Source organism: Acinonyx jubatus, chromosome D2 (assembly GCF_027475565.1).
Source record: "Acinonyx jubatus isolate Ajub_Pintada_27869175 chromosome D2, VMU_Ajub_asm_v1.0, whole genome shotgun sequence".
Lineage (NCBI taxonomy): Eukaryota > Metazoa > Chordata > Mammalia > Carnivora > Felidae > Acinonyx > Acinonyx jubatus.
In genome coordinates this window covers 79,594,999-79,613,397 of record NC_069393.1, presented here as the reverse complement: position 1 = coordinate 79,613,397, position 18,399 = coordinate 79,594,999, and the positions used below count along the sequence as shown (strand labels likewise).

Sequence of the window (18,399 nt, the reverse complement as noted above, 5' to 3'; positions counted from 1 at the left end):
GCCAGGGAACTTGCTTGCACCTCGCAAACACCCGACACTGTGCTTCTGCAGATCCGTCCCTCCGGCGGGTCTGACTCCCGCCCGGTGCCGCAGGGCCCCTTCCGAAGTGGATCTCCAAAGGAAAAGCGAGCTGAGCCTGCCCCTCCTGCCCCTGTGCACCTTGCCGATCCACCCCAGCTAATACGCCAGATCCCCAGCACCACAAGCCTGGCAGTGTGCCAGTAGCCCAGACGGGCCACGCCACCCCACAGTGAATCCCGCCCCTAGGAGAGGGGAAGAGAAGGCACACACCAGTCTGACTGTGGCCCCAGCGGTGGGCGGGGGGCAGACATCGGGTCTGACTGAGGCCCGCCCACCAACGCAAGTTATTCAAGACAGCACAGGGAAAGTGCCCCGCAGTCCCGCACCACTCCAGGGACTACCCAAAATGACGAAACGGAAGAATTCCCCTCAGAAAAACGTCCAGGAAATAACAACAGCTAACGACCTGATCAAAAATGATTTAAACAATATAACAGAAAGTGAATTTAGAATAATAGTCATAAAATTAATCGCTGGGCTTGAAAACAATATAAAGGACAGCAGAGAATCTCTTGCTACAGAGATCAAGGGACTAAGGAACAGCCAGGAGGAGCTAAAAAATGCGATCAATGAGCTGCAAAATAAAATGGAGACAACTACGGCTCGGATTGAAGAGGCAGAGGAGAGAATAGGCGAACTAGAAGATAAAATTATGGAAAAAGAAGAAGCTGAGAAAAAGAGAGATAAAAAAAATCCAGGAGTATGAGGGGAAAATTAGAGAACTAAGTGATGCACTAAAGAGAAATAATCTACGCATAATTGGTATTCCAGAGGAGGAAGAGAGAGGGAAAGGTGCTGAAGGGGTACTTGAAGAAATCATAGCTGAGAACTTCCCGGATCTGGGGAAGGAAAAAGGCATTGAAATCCAAGAGGCACAGAGAACTCCCTTCAGACGGAACTTGAATCGATCTTCTGCACGACATATCATAGTGAAACTGGCAAAATACAAGGATAAAGAGGAAATTCTGAAAGCAGCTAGAGATAAAAGTGCTCTAACATATAAAGGGAGACCCATAAGACTCGTGACCGATCTCTCTACTGAAACTTGGCAGGCCAGAAAGAAATGGCAGGAGATCTTCAATGTGATGAACAGAAAAAATATGCAGCCGAGAATCCTTTATCCAGCAAGTCTGTCATTTAGAATAGAAGGAGAGATAAAGGTCTTCCCAAACAAACAAAAACTGAAGGAATTTGTCACCATTAAACCAGCCCTACAAGAGATCCTAAGGGGGACCCTGTGAGACAAAGTACCAGAGACATCACTACAAGCATGAAACCTACGGACATCACAATGACTCTAAACCCATATCTTTCTATAATAACACTGAATGTAAATGGACTAAATTTGCCAACCAAAAGACATAGGGTATCAGAATGGATAAAAAAACAAGACCCATCTATTTGCTGTCTACAAGAGACTCGTTTTAGACCTGAGGACACCTTCAGATTGAGAGTGAGGGGATGGAGAACTATTTATCATGCCACTTGAAGTCAAAAGAAAGCTGGAGTAGCCATACTTACATCAGACAAACTAGACTTTAAATTAAAGGCTGTAACAAGAGATAAAGAAGGGCATTATATAATAATCACAGGGTCTGTCCATCAGGAAGAGCTAACAATTATAAATGTCTATGCGCCGAATACCGGAGCCCCCAAATATATAAAACAATTACTCACAAACATAAGCAACCTTATTGATAAGAATGTGGTAATTGCAGGGGACTTTAACACTCCACTTACAGAAATGGATAGATCATCTAGACACACGGTCATTAAAGAAACAAGGGCCCTGAATGATACATTGGATCAGATGGACTTGAAAGATCTATTTAGAACTCTGCATCCCAAAGCAACATAATATACTTTCTTCTCGAGTGCACATGGAACATTCTCCAAGATAGATCACATACTGGGTCACAAAACAGCCCTTCATAAGTATACAAGAATTGAAATCATACCATGCATACTTTCAGACCACAATGCTATGAAGCTTGAAATCAACCATAGGAAAAAGTCTGGAAAACCTCCAAAAGCATGGAGGTTAAAGAACACCCTACTAAAGAATGAATGGGTCAACCAGGCAATTCAAGAAGAAATTTAAAAATATATGGAAACAAATGAAAATGAAAATACAACAATCCAAACCCTTGGGAGGCAGCGAAGGCAGTCCTGAGAGGAAAATACATTGCAATCCAGGCCTATCTCAAGAAACAAGAAAAATCCCAAATACAAATCTAACAGCACACCTAAAGGAAATAGAAGCAGAACAGCAAAGACAGCCTAAACCCAGCAGAAGAAGAGAAATAATAAAGATCAGAGCAGAAATAAACAATATAGAATCTAAAAAAACTGTAGAGCAGATCAACGAAACCAAGAGTTGGTTTTTTGAAAAAATAAACCAAATTGATAAACCTCTAGCCAGGCTTCTCAAAAAGAAAAGGGAGATGACCCAAATAGATAAAATCATGAATGAAAATGGAATTATTACAACCAATCCCTCAGAGATACAAGCAATTATCAGGGAATACTATGAAAAATTATATGCCAACAAACTGGACAACCTGGAAGAAATGGACAAATTCCTAAACACCCACACGCTTCCAAAACTCAATCAGGAGGAAACAGAAAGCTTGAACAGACCCATAACCAGCGAAGAAATTGAATCAGTCATCAAAAATCTCCCAACAAATAAGAGTCCAGGACCAGATGGCTTCCCAAGGGAGTTCTACCAGACATTTAAAGCAGAGATAATACCTATCCTTCTCAAGCTATTCCAAGAAATAGAAGGGGAAGGAAAACTTCCAGACTCATTCTATGAAGCTGGTATTACTTTGATTCCTAAACCAGACAGAGACCCAGCAAAAACAGAGAACTACAGGCCAATATCCCTGATGAATATGGATGCAAAAGTTCTCAATAAGATACTAGCAAATCAAATTCAATAGCATATAAAAAGAATTATTCACCATGATCAAGTGGGATTCATTCCTGGGACGCAGGGCTGGTTCAACATTCGCAAATCAATGTGATACGTCACATTAATAAAAGAAAAGATAAGAACCATATGATCTTGTCAATCGATGCAGAAAAGGCCTTTGACAAAATTCAGCAAACTTTCTTAATAAAAACCCTCGAGAAAGTCGGGATAGAAGGAACATACTTAAAGATCATAAAAGCCATTTATGAAAAGCCCACAGCTAACATCATCCTCAATGGGGAAAAACTGAGAGCTTTTTCCCTGAGATCAGGAACACGACAGGGATGTCCACTCTCACTGCTGTTGTTTAACATATTGTTGGAGGTTCTAGCATCAGCAATCAGACAACAAAAGGAAATCAAAGGCATCAAAATTGACAAAGATGAAGTCAAGCTTTCACTTTTTGCAGATGACATGATATTATACATGGAAAATCCAATAGACTCCACCAGAAGTCTGCTAGAACTGATACATGAATTTAGCAAAGTTGCAGGATACAAAATCAATGTACAGAAATCAGTTGCATTCTTATACATTAATAATTAAGCAACAGAAAGACAAATAAAGAAACTGATCCCATTCACAATTGCACCAAGAAGCATAAAATACCTAGGAATAAATCTAACCAAAGATGTACAAGATCTGTATGCTGAAAACTATAGAAAGCTTATGAAGGAAATTGAAGAAGACATAAAGAAATGGAAAAACATTCCGTGCTCATGGATTGGAAGAATAAATATTGTCAAAATGTCAATACTACCCAAAGCTATCTACACACTCAATGCAATCCCAATCAAAATTGCACGAGCATTCTTCTCAAAACTAGAACAAGCAATCCTAAAATTCATATGGAACCACAAAAGGCCCCGAATAGCCAAAGGAATTTTGAAGAAGAAGACCAGAGCAGGAGGCATCACAATCCTAGACTTTAGCCTCTACAACAAAGCTGTAATCATCAAGACAGCATGGTGTTGGCACAAAAACAGACACATAGACCAATGGAATAGAATAGAAACCCCAGAACTAGACCCACAAACGTATGGCCAACTCATCTTTGACAAAGCAGGAAAGACTATCCAATGGAAAAAAGACAGTCTCTTTAACAAATGGTGCTGGGAGAACTGGACAGCAACATGCAGAAGATTGAAACTAGACCACTTTCTCATACCATTCACAAAAATAAACTCAAAATGGATAAAGGACCTGAATGTAAGACAGGAAACCATCAAAACCCTAGAGGAGAAAGCAGGAAAAGACCTCTCTGACCTCAGCCGTAGCAATCTCTTACTTGACACATCCCCAAAGTCAAGGGAATTAAAAGCAAAAATGAACTACTGGGACCTTATGAAGATAAAAAGCTTCTGCACAGCAAAGGAAACAACCAACAAAACTAAAAGGCAACCAATGGAATGGGAAAAGATATTTGCAAATGACATATCAGACAAAGGGCTAGTATCCAAAATCTACAAAGAGCTCACCAAACTCCACACCCGAAAAACAAATAATCCAGTGAAGAAATGGGCAGAAAACATGAATAGACTCTTCTCTAAAGAAGACATCCAGATGGCCAACAGGCACATGAAAAGATGCTCAACATCGCTCCTCATCAGGGAAATACAAATCAAAACCACACTCAGATATCACCTCACGCCAGTCCGAGTGGCCAAAATGAACAAATCAGGAGACTATAGATGCTGGTGAGGATGTGGAGAAACAGGAACCCTCTTGCACTGTTGGTGGGAATGCAAATTGGTGCAGCCACTCTGGAAAACAGTGTGGAGGTTCCTCAAAAAATTAAAAATAGACCTACCCTATGACCCAGCAATAGCACTGCTAGGAATTTACCCAAGGGATACAGGAGTACTGATGCATAGGGGCACTTGTACCCCAATGTTTATAGCAGCACTCTCAACAATAGCCAAATTATGGGAAGAGCCTAAATGTCCATCAACTGATGAATGGATAAAGAAATTGTGGTTTATATACACAATGGAGTACTACGTGGCAATGAGAAAGAATGAAATATGGCCCTTTGTAGCAACATGGATGGAACTGGAGAGTGTTATGCTAAGTGAAATAAGCCATACAGAGAGAGACAGATACCATATGGTTTCACTCTTATGTGGATCCTGAGAAACTAACAGAAACCCATGGGGGAGGGGAAGGAAAAAAAAAAGAGGTTAGAGTGGAAGAGAGCCAAAGCATAAGAGACTCTTAAAAACTGAGAACAAACTGAGGGTTGATGGGGGATGGGAGGGAGGAGAGGGTGGGTGATGGGCATTGAGGAGGGCACCTTTTGGGATGAGCACTGGGTGTTGTATGGAAACCAATTTGACAATAAACTTCATATATTGGAAAAAAAAAAAAAAAACAAGACCCATCTATTTGCTGTCTACAAGAGACTCATTTTAGACCTGAGGACACCTTCAGATTAAAAGTGAGGGATGGAGAACTATCTATCATGCTACTGGAAGTCATAAGAGAGCTGGAGTAGCCAAACTTATATCAGACAAACTAGACTTTAAACTAAAGGCTATAACAAGAGATGAAGAAGGACATTATCTCATAATTATCAGGTCTGTCCATCAAGAAGAGCTAACAATCATAAATGTTTATGCACCCAATACAGAAGCACCCAAATGTACAACAATCACAAACATAGGCAACCTTATTGATAAGAATATGGTAATAGCAGGAGACTTTAATACTCCACGTACATCAACGGTCAGATCATCCAGACAGAAAATCAATAAAGAAACAATGACCCTGAATGATACACTAGACCAGATGGACTTGACAGATATATTCAGAACTTTTTATCCTAAATCAGAATATACATTCTTCTTAAGCGCACACGGAACATTCTCCAAGATAGGTCACATGCTGGGTCACAAAACAGCCCTCAATAAATAGAAAAGAATTGAGATCATACCATGCACATTTTCAGATCACAATGCTATGAAACTTGCAATCAGCCACAGGAAAAAGTTTGGAAAACCTGCAAATGCATGGAGGTTAAAGAACATCCTACTAAAGCATGAATGGGTCAACCAGGCAACTAAAAAAGAAATTTAAAAACATATGGAAACAAATGAAAATGAAAACAGGATAGTCCAAACCCTTTGGGATGCAGCAAAGGCAGTCCTAAAAGGAAAATACATGGCAATCCAGGCCTATCTCAAGAAACAAGAAAAATCCCAAATACAAAATCCAACAGCACACCTAAAGGAACGAGAAGCAGAAAAACAAAGAAACCTCAAGGCCAGTAGAAGAAGAGAAATAATAAAGATCAGAGCAGAAATAAATAATATAGAATAAAAAAAAAAAAACAGTGGAACAGATCAATGAAACTAAGAGTGTTTTTTGAAAAAATAAATAAAATTTAAAAACCCCTAGCCAGACTTCTCAAAAATAAAAGAGAGAGGACCCAAACAGATAAAATCGGGAATGAAAATGGACTTATCACAACCAATCCCTCAGAAATAGAAGCAATCTTCAGAGAATACAATGAAAAATTATATGCCAACAAACTGGACAACCTGGAAGAAATGGACAAATTCCTCGACACCCACACATTACCAAAACTCAAACAGGAAGAAACAGAAAATTTGAACAGACCCATAACTAGTGAAGACATTGAATTAGTTATCAAAAGTCTCCCAACAAATAAGAGTCCTGGGCCAGATGGCTTCCCAGGAGAATTCCACCAGACATTTAAAGCAGTTCCTCAAGCTGTTCCAAAAAAAAAGAAAAAAAAAGAAAGAAAGAAAGAAAAAGAAACGGAATGAAAACTTCCAGACTCATTCTATGAGGCCAGCATTACTTTGATTCCAAAACCAGACAGACAGCCAGCAAAAAAAGAGAACTACAGGCCAATATCCCTGATGAATATGGATACAAAAATTCTCAACAAGATACTAGCAAATCAAATTCAACAGCATATAAAAAGAATTATTCACCATCATCAAGTGAGATTCACTCCTGGGCTGCAGGGCTGGTTCGATATTCACAAATCAATCAATGTGATACATCACAGTAATAAAGGATAAGAACCATATGATCCTGTCAATATATGCAGAAAAAGCATGACAAAATACAGCATCCTTTCTTAATAAAAACCCTCAAGAAAGGCAGGATAGAAGGAACATACTTAAACATCATAAAAGCCATTTATGAAAAGCCCACAGCTAATATCATCCTCAATGGGGAAAAACTGAGTGCTTTCCCCCTGAGATCAGGAACACGACAGGGATGTCCACTCTCACCGCTGTTGTTTAACATAGTGTTGGAAGTCCTCATATCAGCCATCAGACAACAAAATGAAATAAAAGGCATCAAAATAGGCAAAGAAGAAGTTACACTTTCACTTTTCACAGATGACATGATGCTCTACATGGAAAACCCAACAGACTCCACCAGAAGTCTGCTAGAACTGATACATGAATTCAGCAAAATCGCAAGATACAAAATCAATGTACAGAAATCAGTTGCATTTCTATACACCAACAATGAAGCAACAGAGAGAGAAATCAAGAAATTAATCCCACTTACAATTGCACCAAGAACCATAAAATACCAGGAATAAACCTAACCAAAGATGTAAAATACCTGTATGCTAAAAACTATAGAAAACTTATGAAGAACTTGAAGAAGACACAAAGAAATGGAAAAACATTCCACGCTCATGGATTGGGAGAATATTGTTAAATGTCAATACTACCCAAAGCAATCTACACATTCAATGCAATCCCAATCAAAATTGTACCTGTATTCTTCTCAAAGCTAGAACAAACGATCCTAAAATTTGTATGGAACCACAAAAGACCCCAAGTAGCCAAAGTAATATGGAAATAAGAAAACCAAAACGGGAGGCATCACAATCCCACACTTTAGCCTCTACTACAAAGCTGTAATCATCAAGACACTATGGTATTAGCACAAAAACAGAGACATAGCCCAATGGAATAGAGAACCCAGACTCGGACCCACAAATATATGGCCAACTAATCTTTGACAAAGCAGGAAAAAGCATACAATGGAAAAAAGACAGTCTCTTTAGCAAATGGTGCTGGGAGAACTGGACAGCAACATGCAGAAGAGTAAAACTAGACCACTTTCTTACACCATACACAAAAATAAACTCAAAATGGATAAAAGACCTGTGAGACAGGAAACCAACCAAACCCTAGAGGAGAAAGCAGGCAACAACCCTTTTGACCTCAGCTGCAGTAATTTCTTGCTTGACACATCTCCAAAGGCAAGGGAATTAAAAGCAAACATGAACCATTGGGACCTCATCAAGGTAAAAAGCTTCTGCACTGCAAGGGAAACAATCAACAAAGCTAACAGGCAACTGACAGAATGGGGAAAAATATTTGCAAATGACATATCCAATAAAGAGTTAGTATCCAAACTCAACACCCGAAAAACAAATTATCCAGTGAAGAAATGGTCAGAAGACATGAATAGACACTTTTCCGAAGAAGATATCCAGATGGCCAACAGGCACATGTAAAGATGTTCAACGTCACTCATCATCAGGGAAATACAAATCAAAACCACACTGAGATACCACCTCACACCGGTCAGAGTGGCTAAAATAAACAACTCAGGAAACAACAGATGCTGGCAAGAACGTGGAAAAACGGAAACCCTCTTGCACTGTTGGTGGGAATGCCAACTGGTGCAGCCGCTCTGGAAAACAGTGCGGAGGTTCCTCAAAAAATTAAAGATTGAACTACCCTGGGGCACCTGGGTGGCTCAGTCGGTTGGGCCTCCGACTTCGGCTCAGGTCATGATCTCGTCATCCGTGGGTTCGAGCCCCGCGTCGGGCTCTGTGCTGACAGCTCAGAGCCTAGAGCCTGCTTCGGATTCTGTGTCTCCCTTGTTATCTGCCCCTCCCCCACTCACACTGTGTCTGTCTCTTGAAAATAAATAAATTTCTTAAAAAATAAAAAAAAAAATAGAACTACCCTAAAACCCAACAATAGCACTACTAGGAATTTATCCAAAGGATACAGGAGTGCTGATGCACAGGGGCACATGTACCCCCAATGTTTACAGCAGTGCTTTCAACAATAGCCAAATTGTGGAAAGAGCCTAAATGCCCATCAACTGATGAATGGATAAAGAAGATTTTATCTTCTTTATACATACAAAGGTTTATGTATACAATGGACTACTACTTGGCAATAAGAATGAAATCTGGCCATTTGCAGCAACGTGGACAGAACTGGAGAGTGTTAATGCTAAGTGAAATAAGTCATACAGAGAAAGACAGATACCATATGTGTTCACTCTTATGTGGATCCTGAGAAACTTAACAGAAGACCATGGGGGAAGGGAAGGGGAAAAAATAGTTACAAACAGAGATGTTGGAAGGCAAACAGTAAGAGACTCTTAAATACAGAGAACAAACTGAGGGTTGATGGCAGGGGCGGGGGTGCGGCAGGGAGGGGAAAATGGGGGATGAGCATTGAGGAGGGCACTTGTTGGGATGAGCACTGGGTGTTGTAGGTAAGCGATCAACCACAGGAATCTATCTCCAAAACCAAGAGCACACTTTCACACTGTATGTTAGCCAATCTGACAATAAATTACATATTTTTTTTTAAATGAAGGCATTTGGAAATATTTGCAAAACCTATCAGATAAAGGACTCGTATCCAAAATATAGTAAGACTTCTTAAAGCTCAACATTAAGAAAACAATTCCGAAATTGGCAAAAGATCTAAAAATATCTCACCAAAATGACATACAGATGGCAAATAAGCATACGGAAAGACGCTCCACATCACTCAATAGGACACTGAAAATTAAAAAGAACCACTATACACCTACAGGAATAGATGAAATCCAAAACCCTGACAATACCACACACGAGCCTAGAGCAACAGAAATGCTCATTCACTGCTGTTGGTACAGCCATTTTGGAAAACAATTTGGCAGCGCTTTTGGGGGCGGGGGGGGGTGCGCTTCTTGGGTGTTTCAAAGTTGAACATAGTCTTACCATCTGATATACCAATCAAGAGCCTAAGTAATTGCCCAGTTGATTCGAAAACCTATGTCAACGTAAAAACGTGTGTGAGAATCTTTATAACAGGTATACTCATGCTCAAAACTGGAAGCTATAGGTCCTTCAATAGGGGAATGGATAAAGAACTATGGTACAGCCCTACGGGGGAATGTTATTCAACAAGGCAAGAAATGACCTGTCAAGCTATGGAAAGAATCTCAAATGTATACTGCTAAGAGAAAGAAGCCAGTCCCAAAAGGATACACCCATAGGATGTTGCCAGAGGGGTCAGGGGAGGGAAGGAGGGATGAATAGGTAAAACACAGGGGATTTTTTAGGATAGTGAAACTATTCTTTGTGAATCTGTAAAGGTGGATGGATGATATTACGCACTTGTCAAAAACTGTAGGACTTTACTGAACAGCAAAGCTTAACGTATGCACGTTCTACTTTTAAAATTTTTTTGAGAGAGAGAGAGAACGTGTGAGTGGGGGAGACGGGGAGAGAGAGAGAGAGAGAGAGAGAGAGAGAGAGAGAGAGAGAGAGGGAGAGAATCTTAAGCAGGCTCACTCAGTGTAGAGGCAGACCTGAGGCTCGATCCCATGACCCTAGGTTCATGTCCTGAGCCAAAATCAAGAGTCGGATGCTCAACCCACCCAGCCACCCACATGCACCTGTATGCACTTTTAATCATTTAGATAGTTGGAGATTCCCAAGATGGAATGCAGAATATGACAAAACAGTCTTTAATTCTGTTACAAATGTATGCAACCACCTCATTGATGGGTAGGGGGAAAGGGTTCCACCCTAGGTAACTTTGAAATATGCAGAGTCTCAAATCAAAAGAGAAAAGAAACCACACACAAGCACTACCTAGATGTTGGTTTCTAATGCCATTCTTCAATTAAGGAAACCAGGACCCCTTGGAGAAAGGGCTGGTTCTAGAAACGGGGCAGGAAGCATACAAGATGAGTCTTATAGCAGCATCTTATAGCACCGGAAATTAAATTAAGGGTTAAAAACCAACAAAGAGCCCACAATGGTGAGGATATGCCATAGAGACCTAGGCATCAAATGAAAACCTCCCAATGACTCAAGCTGGAACATTTGAGCAACACTATGGAAGTACGGTCCATAACCCAAAGTAGAGATACCCATGAGTCCATTCTGATACGAATGGATCAACAAATGCGAAAGAAGCAACAGTTTTCCCGTGCGGAAGGACTCCAGATAACTTCTGTGAAAGATCCGCCCTGGAGGAGGTGACTATAACTGCTCGTTCCTGGTGATCTGTGAAGTTCAGGAGGGACAGGAGGGGCGAAGGGGACTCTAATGGAAAAACCTGAGAAGCGTTACTCCACCCAGGTGGTTACAATTAACATCAACAGCGAGACATCAGTGCAATAAAAATGGCATTTTTACCTGGTCTTCTGCCCCCAAACCCATAAACTCAACCTAATCTTGAGAAAAACGTTGGATAAATCCCATCGAGGGACATTCTACAGAACACCCTCGTCCCTCAAAAGTGCCGAGGTCATCCACAACAAGGGAAGTCTGGAAAAACCACCACCACTTAAAGAGGCAAGGAGACAGACGACTAAATATAACGTGGTATCCTGGATGGAATCATGGGAGGAAAAAAAGGCATCTGGTAAAAACTAAGGAAAGATAACTAAAGTGTAGACTTTAATAGCGAAAACTGGGTGTGGGCTATGTAGAAACCACGTACTAGCTTTGTGATTTTTTTTTTGTAAATCTAGATTATAAAAAATAAGTTATTTTAGAAAAAGGCATCACCAATATGAAAAGCAGAAATTATTACTTATAATGAGGGAGAAAAATCAATAGGAATGAACCCAGAAATGACATAAATAATAGAATTCATAAGCAGTACACTGACCTAGAAGTATGCTCTAGGTGTTCAAGAAAATAAAAACACGAGCGTGATGAAGAAAGAAGACCAAAAAAAAATGCCTAACTGGACTTGTTTGAAATTCAAGATACAATATGAAATGAAAAATAAACTGAATACAATTTACAGCGGATGGTACATGGCAGAAAAATAGATCAATAACTTAGGAGACATAGCAATTTGAAAAATGGTAAAATGGGGCAACCTGGCTGGCTCAGTCAATGGAGTGTGAGACTCTTGATCTTGGGGTCATGAGTTTGAACCCCATGCTGTGAGCCCCATGCTGGGTATGGAGATTACTTAAATAATAAAAACTTTTTTTTCAATGGTAAAATGAAGTGTAGACAGAAAAAACCCTGAGAATTAACAGGGTTATCAGTGAACTGAAGGAAAACATCAAGTATCTAACTTACAGGTAATTGCAGTTCAAGAAGAAGAGGGAAAGAAAATAAGCAGAAAATTATTTGAAGAAATAATAGCCACAGATCTCCCACATAAACCCACAGATCCAGAATTTCAAGAACCCCTAGAAGAATAAACTTAAGAAAACCGTGCCAAGTAGATTTTAACCCAATGGTTGAAATTCAGTGAAAAATCTTTTTTTTTTTTAATGTTTGTTCATTTTTGAGACAGCGCAAGTGGGAGAGGGGCAGAGAGAGAGGGAGACACAGAATCCGAAACAGGCTCCAGGCTCTGAGCTGTCAGCACAGGGGCGGACACAGGGCTCGAACTCATGAGCTGTGAGATCATGACTTGAGCCGAAGTCTGACGCTTAACCAACTGAGCCACCCACGTACCCAGCAATTTAGTGAAAAATCTTAAAAGCAGCCATAGGTGGAGGTGGGGGTGGGGGACCAACCCAGAGGAACAAACAAGGACAGAGGACCTTTCCTCAGAAATGATCTAGGCAATCACAAAATAGAAAGTATCCAAGGAAGGGGTGCCTGGGTGGCTCAGTCAGTTGAGCATCCGATTTCAGCCCAGGTCATGCTCTCGTGGTTCGTGAGTTTGAGACCAGGGTGGGGCTCTGTGCTGACAGCTCGGAGCCTGGAGCCGGCTTCAGATTCCATGTCTCCCTTTCTCTCTGCCCCTCCCCCGCTCACATTCACTCACTCACTCTCTCTCTCTCAAAAATAAACATAAAAATAAATTTTTTTATCAAATAAGAGCAAAATCAAGGTTATTTTAGACTAACAAACGCTGAAAGAATTCATCACCGGCAACCCTGAACTATAAAAACCACTAAAGGAAATTTCTCAGGCAGAAGAGAAATCATACAAGACAAAAATCTGGGTCTACGCAAAGGAATAAAGCATGCTAAAAACGGCACACATGTGGGTAAAGGTATCATCTGCCTAAAGCGAGCAACAGGGTCTCGTGGGGTTGACAGTACATGAAGAACAAACCTATGCTGTGACGGCACAGAGGGCAGGGGCAGAAGTACAGCTCATAAGGTTCCCACCCATAATGTCGCGTAGCGCGACCTGAAGACTTTGGTGAGTTCTATGCCACCCAGATACACAAGTTCACGATGCGTTCCCGTTTCTCCTTCATAATGGTTTACTAGAACCATCTTCCCTCTAGTGTGCCATATATTTTCTTAAGGAGCCTGAGCGAGTCCCTTCAATTTTTTGGCACAAAAAAAATTGCTAAATGAACACACCCACAGGTTACCACACAATCATTTCGCCCTTGTAATTATTACCACTTTAAATTTATTCAAAAGACCTGACCATAAGTGTGAAACACGAAAATTGCTATAATTACTTCAGACCATTACAAGCATATACAGTAAGTATATCACAGCCCATGCACCTGTGCTATATTTTCTGCAAACCCAACAAAGGCCTTTGGTCTAGAGTAAAAAATTTCAACTTGACCTGAAGTGGGAAAGAAAGAAAACTAAAGATTATTCATGCTCATACATAAGTCAACCTGACTACTCGTTCCCATTTTCTATGCTAGTACAACCTGCATTATAGATGATGGCTCAACAGTAGAGCAGGCAAGAGAAATCTCCAAAGAATTTTCTTTTCTGTACAAACTTAAAGCCTCTGATTTTTTTTTTCACTTTTCTACAGTGAAATCCTCAACAGAATAACACTTTGAATCCCCTTTCAAATATATTCAATCCTCACCCTGGCTGATGTCCCTCCTCCAACCAAAAAATTACTATGAAACTACTGATTTAGGGGCACCTGGGTGGCTCAGTTGCTGAAGCGTTCGACTTCAGCTCAGGTCACTATCTCATAGGTTCGTGAGTTCAAGCCCCGCATCAGGTTCTGTGCTGATGGCTCAGAGCCTGGAGCCTACTTCGGATTCTGTGTGTGTGTGTGTGTGTGTGTGTGTGTCTCTCTCTCTCTGCCCCTCCACCGCTTGTGTTTCTCTGTCAAAACTAAACAAACATTTTTAAAAAGTACAAACATTTTAAAACCAGTACTTTTATATATATATATAATATATACAAAATATATATCAATATATATTTTTATATTGATATATATTTATATTTTATATTTACATATATTTTATATTTATATTTTATATTTATATATTTATTTTATATTTATATTTTATATTTTTATATTTTTATATTTTCTATTTATATATATTTATTTTATATTTATATTTATTACATATATATAAATATAAAATTGATATACATTTTAACTTAATAGGTGATGTCTCACAATATGACTAGGACGTCACACTGAACCCCACATGATCACAACTGAGCCAATGGTTCTTGAAATTCACTTTGACACACGAGTGCTCTGGATTACAAGCGTGTTTCTGGAACGAATTATGTTCGCAAACCAAGGTTTTACTGTATCTCCATTTTCCTCCTGATTTGAACTTTAAATGTGAAGAAATAAGAATGTGGCCTCACATGGCACTCTGCCAGAGACAGGATAATTGATCATACTTCCTTTAAATAAAAAACTCAAGACTTAAATTCCTTGAATATTCCTTGAGTAATTGTCCCCAAGCCCCAGCGTTGCCTTGCTGTAGAACATATATTCTTTCTTACTTGGAATGAACTTGAATTTGTCTGGGAGCTGAATAATCACTTGAGATGAAGCAGGAGTTTTTATTAAAACATCATTAAAAAAATAAGATACATATAGCAAATAGGAGTATTACAAGTGTTTCAATGAAATCCTTTGTCAAGCAGAACAAGTGACAAAAAGTACCAGAGTGATTTCTGCTAATGTTATCATTTCAAGCAATTATTCCTTTTCAACTATTTTTTACCCGTTGCTCTAATTAGTTTTCCTATTTTTTAAAACTAAAAACCCATTTTTTCCCACTACAGGAGAAAAAAAATCCCTTAACTATTGAAATTCTTCTGTGATATGGAATCCATATTGATTTTACGTGTAATTATTTGATTCTAGAATAACGTTATACTTTTCACCACATAACCAAACCAGTATGGCAATACTCATACTTGTGTGAGTGTTGACATTGAGCCAGATGCTGTGCTGAGGGCTTTAGAGCAAGTCTCATCTCAGGCTCACAAACACCCGTGGATGATGGCAGAATCCTTGCCCAAAAGAAAGACTAGATCTGGCACAGACACCTCCCGGAGGTAGGAGGACACTCGACCGGGAGCGGCTGGACCCTCCTCTGTCCGACTCGAGCTCTTAATCACAAAGCTGTGTTGGATATGGAGGCGTGACTCTACGTGGAACGGAAAAGTGCGTACAAGTCGGCAACCAAGGGGCATCCCGGTCCTGCTGGCTCCCTGGAACCCGGCCCTCAGAGGAATCTTCCGGAGCCCTCCTCTTCCAGAGCCCAGAATCCAGATTGTTACCATAGATACTATTGCCCATGCAATGGAACTCATTCTTCAAACAAATTCATCTGTAGGATCCCAATACACTTGGCATAAGAACAGAGCTGATCTGGTGGAAAAGTAGGCAAGGAGGGGTCTGAAGACCACCCACACAACCCACACAGCCTCCCAGATCTCCCAGAGGCCCCGAGGCAGCTCCTTTCTACTAACGGGGCATGAAGAGCCGTTTGAAAATCACTCGATAGCCCTCAGCTCCCACCAGTCCGCTGGATCCGGGGGGCCTCTTGGAGATTCCACTTCAACCAAGAGCCTGATGCAAACCATGAGCTGCCCCAGCAGAGGCCAGACTTAGCAGCCATCCACCCCCCACCTCAGGACAGTGAGCTTTGGCAGCCATAGGCCAAGTGGTTCCCAGTGTGGTTCCCGGCTCATCACTGGAAACTTGTGAGAAATGCAGATTCTCCGTTCTGACCCAGACCTACTGAAGCAGAAACTCTTGAGGCTGGGGCCTCAAGAGTTTTACAGGCTTCAGGTGATTCCAGCATATACCCAAGTCTCAGAACCACCCTAGAAATAGATGGTAAGATACGCCCTGAAACAGCAGCTGAGGAGAAGAGAACCTGGCATTTTCTACAGACATCTCTGTGGAGGTAAAGTTGCCCAATATCCCACAGGGCCATCACCCTACCCTTTGCCGAGTCCACTTCATCAGGCACTTACTCTGGAGACGTGTGGACATCGCCTCTGGTCTCTGCTGGTACTATCTCACGACTCAGCAGCCTGACTGAACTTTTTGTTAAACTTTTTTTAAACAGCTTTATTGAGATTGAATTGATATACCATAAAATTCATTTATCTAAAGCATACAGTTCAGAGGTTTTCAGTGTATTCACAGAGTATAAACATTTCAAACCTCTTTTTTTAATTTTTTTAATGTTTTATTTATTTTTGAGACAGAGAGAGACAGAGCATGAAGGGGGGAGGGTCAGAGAGAGAGGGAGACACAGAATCTGAAGCAGGTTCCAGGCTCCGAGCCGTCAGCACAGAGCCCGATGCGGGGCTCGAACTCACGGACCGTGAGATCATGACCTGAGCCGAAGTCGGATGCTTAACCGACTGAGCCACCCAGGCGCCCCTCAAACCTCTTTTAAAGCAGCTTTTGAGTTAGCAGTGGGGCCCTTGGGCCAGAAAGGTCGACTCTCGGCCTACTCACTGGCCAGTGGGCCTGACCGTTTAACTAGATTGGCACAGAAAGCTTCAGGAAAGTGCTCTTAGCTGAGCAAGACCTTCGTAAACGCGTGTGTCATCAGCCGTAGTTTGGATCCAGTGGGAAAAAGGACCAAAGAACGTCTGCCCCCAAATTCCAATACTCTTGATGTGGACCTTTGTCCTCATGAGGTGATAGATTTCCACCAAGATGCAAGAGCGGGGCACAGCTATACCCAGTACAATCACAGCACCCAGGAATCTGGTCATCGAAGGGGCTTCCCTGGCTACAGAAAATGGTTTTCCTTTGCTCCCCAGGCTGGGCTAAGGCACCTTGACCGCACTAACACTGGGGCAGACTCAGATGGCTACTGCAGCGGCCGGGACAGCATGAAGGAAAGAGCCTCCCTGGCACAGAGGCAGCCCCCACAAAATGCTCACACTGGCGATTCTGCACATGGTGTGGGCCCAACAGACAAACACTGTCCAAATGAACCCATATTTATTAAATACTTAGGAGGGGGTCCCAAAGCCATGAAATAATTAGACCCAGAGGGACGTTTACTACAAAGCTCACGAAGCCTAAATCTTTGGGGTCTCGTACGCACATGTGCCCCTTGCAAGGGGTCTTAGCAATGTGTTCACATGGCAAGACGTTTTCTGGTAAAATCTGCAAATGGCGTCAGAACTCCAAATTGTTAGAAGAGCGCCCTCTTCCTACTCCAACTCCCCCTCCGCCCACCTCCCCTAGGTCTGGTGGTATTGCAGGGACCGGTATTCCTTCTAGCAAAGGGGCCTTGAGCTGGAAACACATTTGGTTTGGGAAGGTGTTTATGCAGCTCAAAGTCACTCTTGTGGACCAGTGAGGTGGTAATGTTAGCCCCCCACCCCCCGGAACGGTCACTTCCGGGGATGCTCTTACGGGACTCACCCCCCCATCACACAGTTCAGGGTGAGCAGGGCTGCTGCCCTATGAATGGGCCCTTCAGGGAAAGAGGGTGAGGTGGAGAGAGCCAGAAGCTAGTCTGCGGAAAACTCTCCCAAACATCCAACATTTAAAATCTGAAGCCGGGGATGTGGATCTTGTTGATAACTAATTAAAACCAAAGTGTTCACCTGGCAGAAATAGACCCAATAAGCCATGTGTACAAATTCTAAACACACCATACTTTTCTCTCTTTGCAGTAGATCACATGAAACGAAACGTCAGCGTTCTTGGCTTGTGGGACACAAGCACAAAGCCTTACTTCAAATAGCAAGAAGAACTGAACAGGAGGCTGCGTGCATGGCTATGCACACCTCCACTTATCCGAGGCATCCCGTCCGCAGAGTCTGACAGTTCCAGGCAAAACAGCATGCAAAATTGCCACCAATACAGCAAAGTAGCCTGAAGAAACAAATGTTCCAGT

General features: G+C 41.5%; 1 protein-coding gene across 3 annotated transcripts in view; it reads right to left on the bottom strand.

The window, feature by feature from the left end:
* The window catches only part of FANK1 (fibronectin type III and ankyrin repeat domains 1), a 107,355-nt gene that overhangs the window by 46,214 nt on the left and 42,742 nt on the right, over positions 1-18,399 (bottom strand). The gene's annotated exons all lie outside the window — the stretch shown is intronic.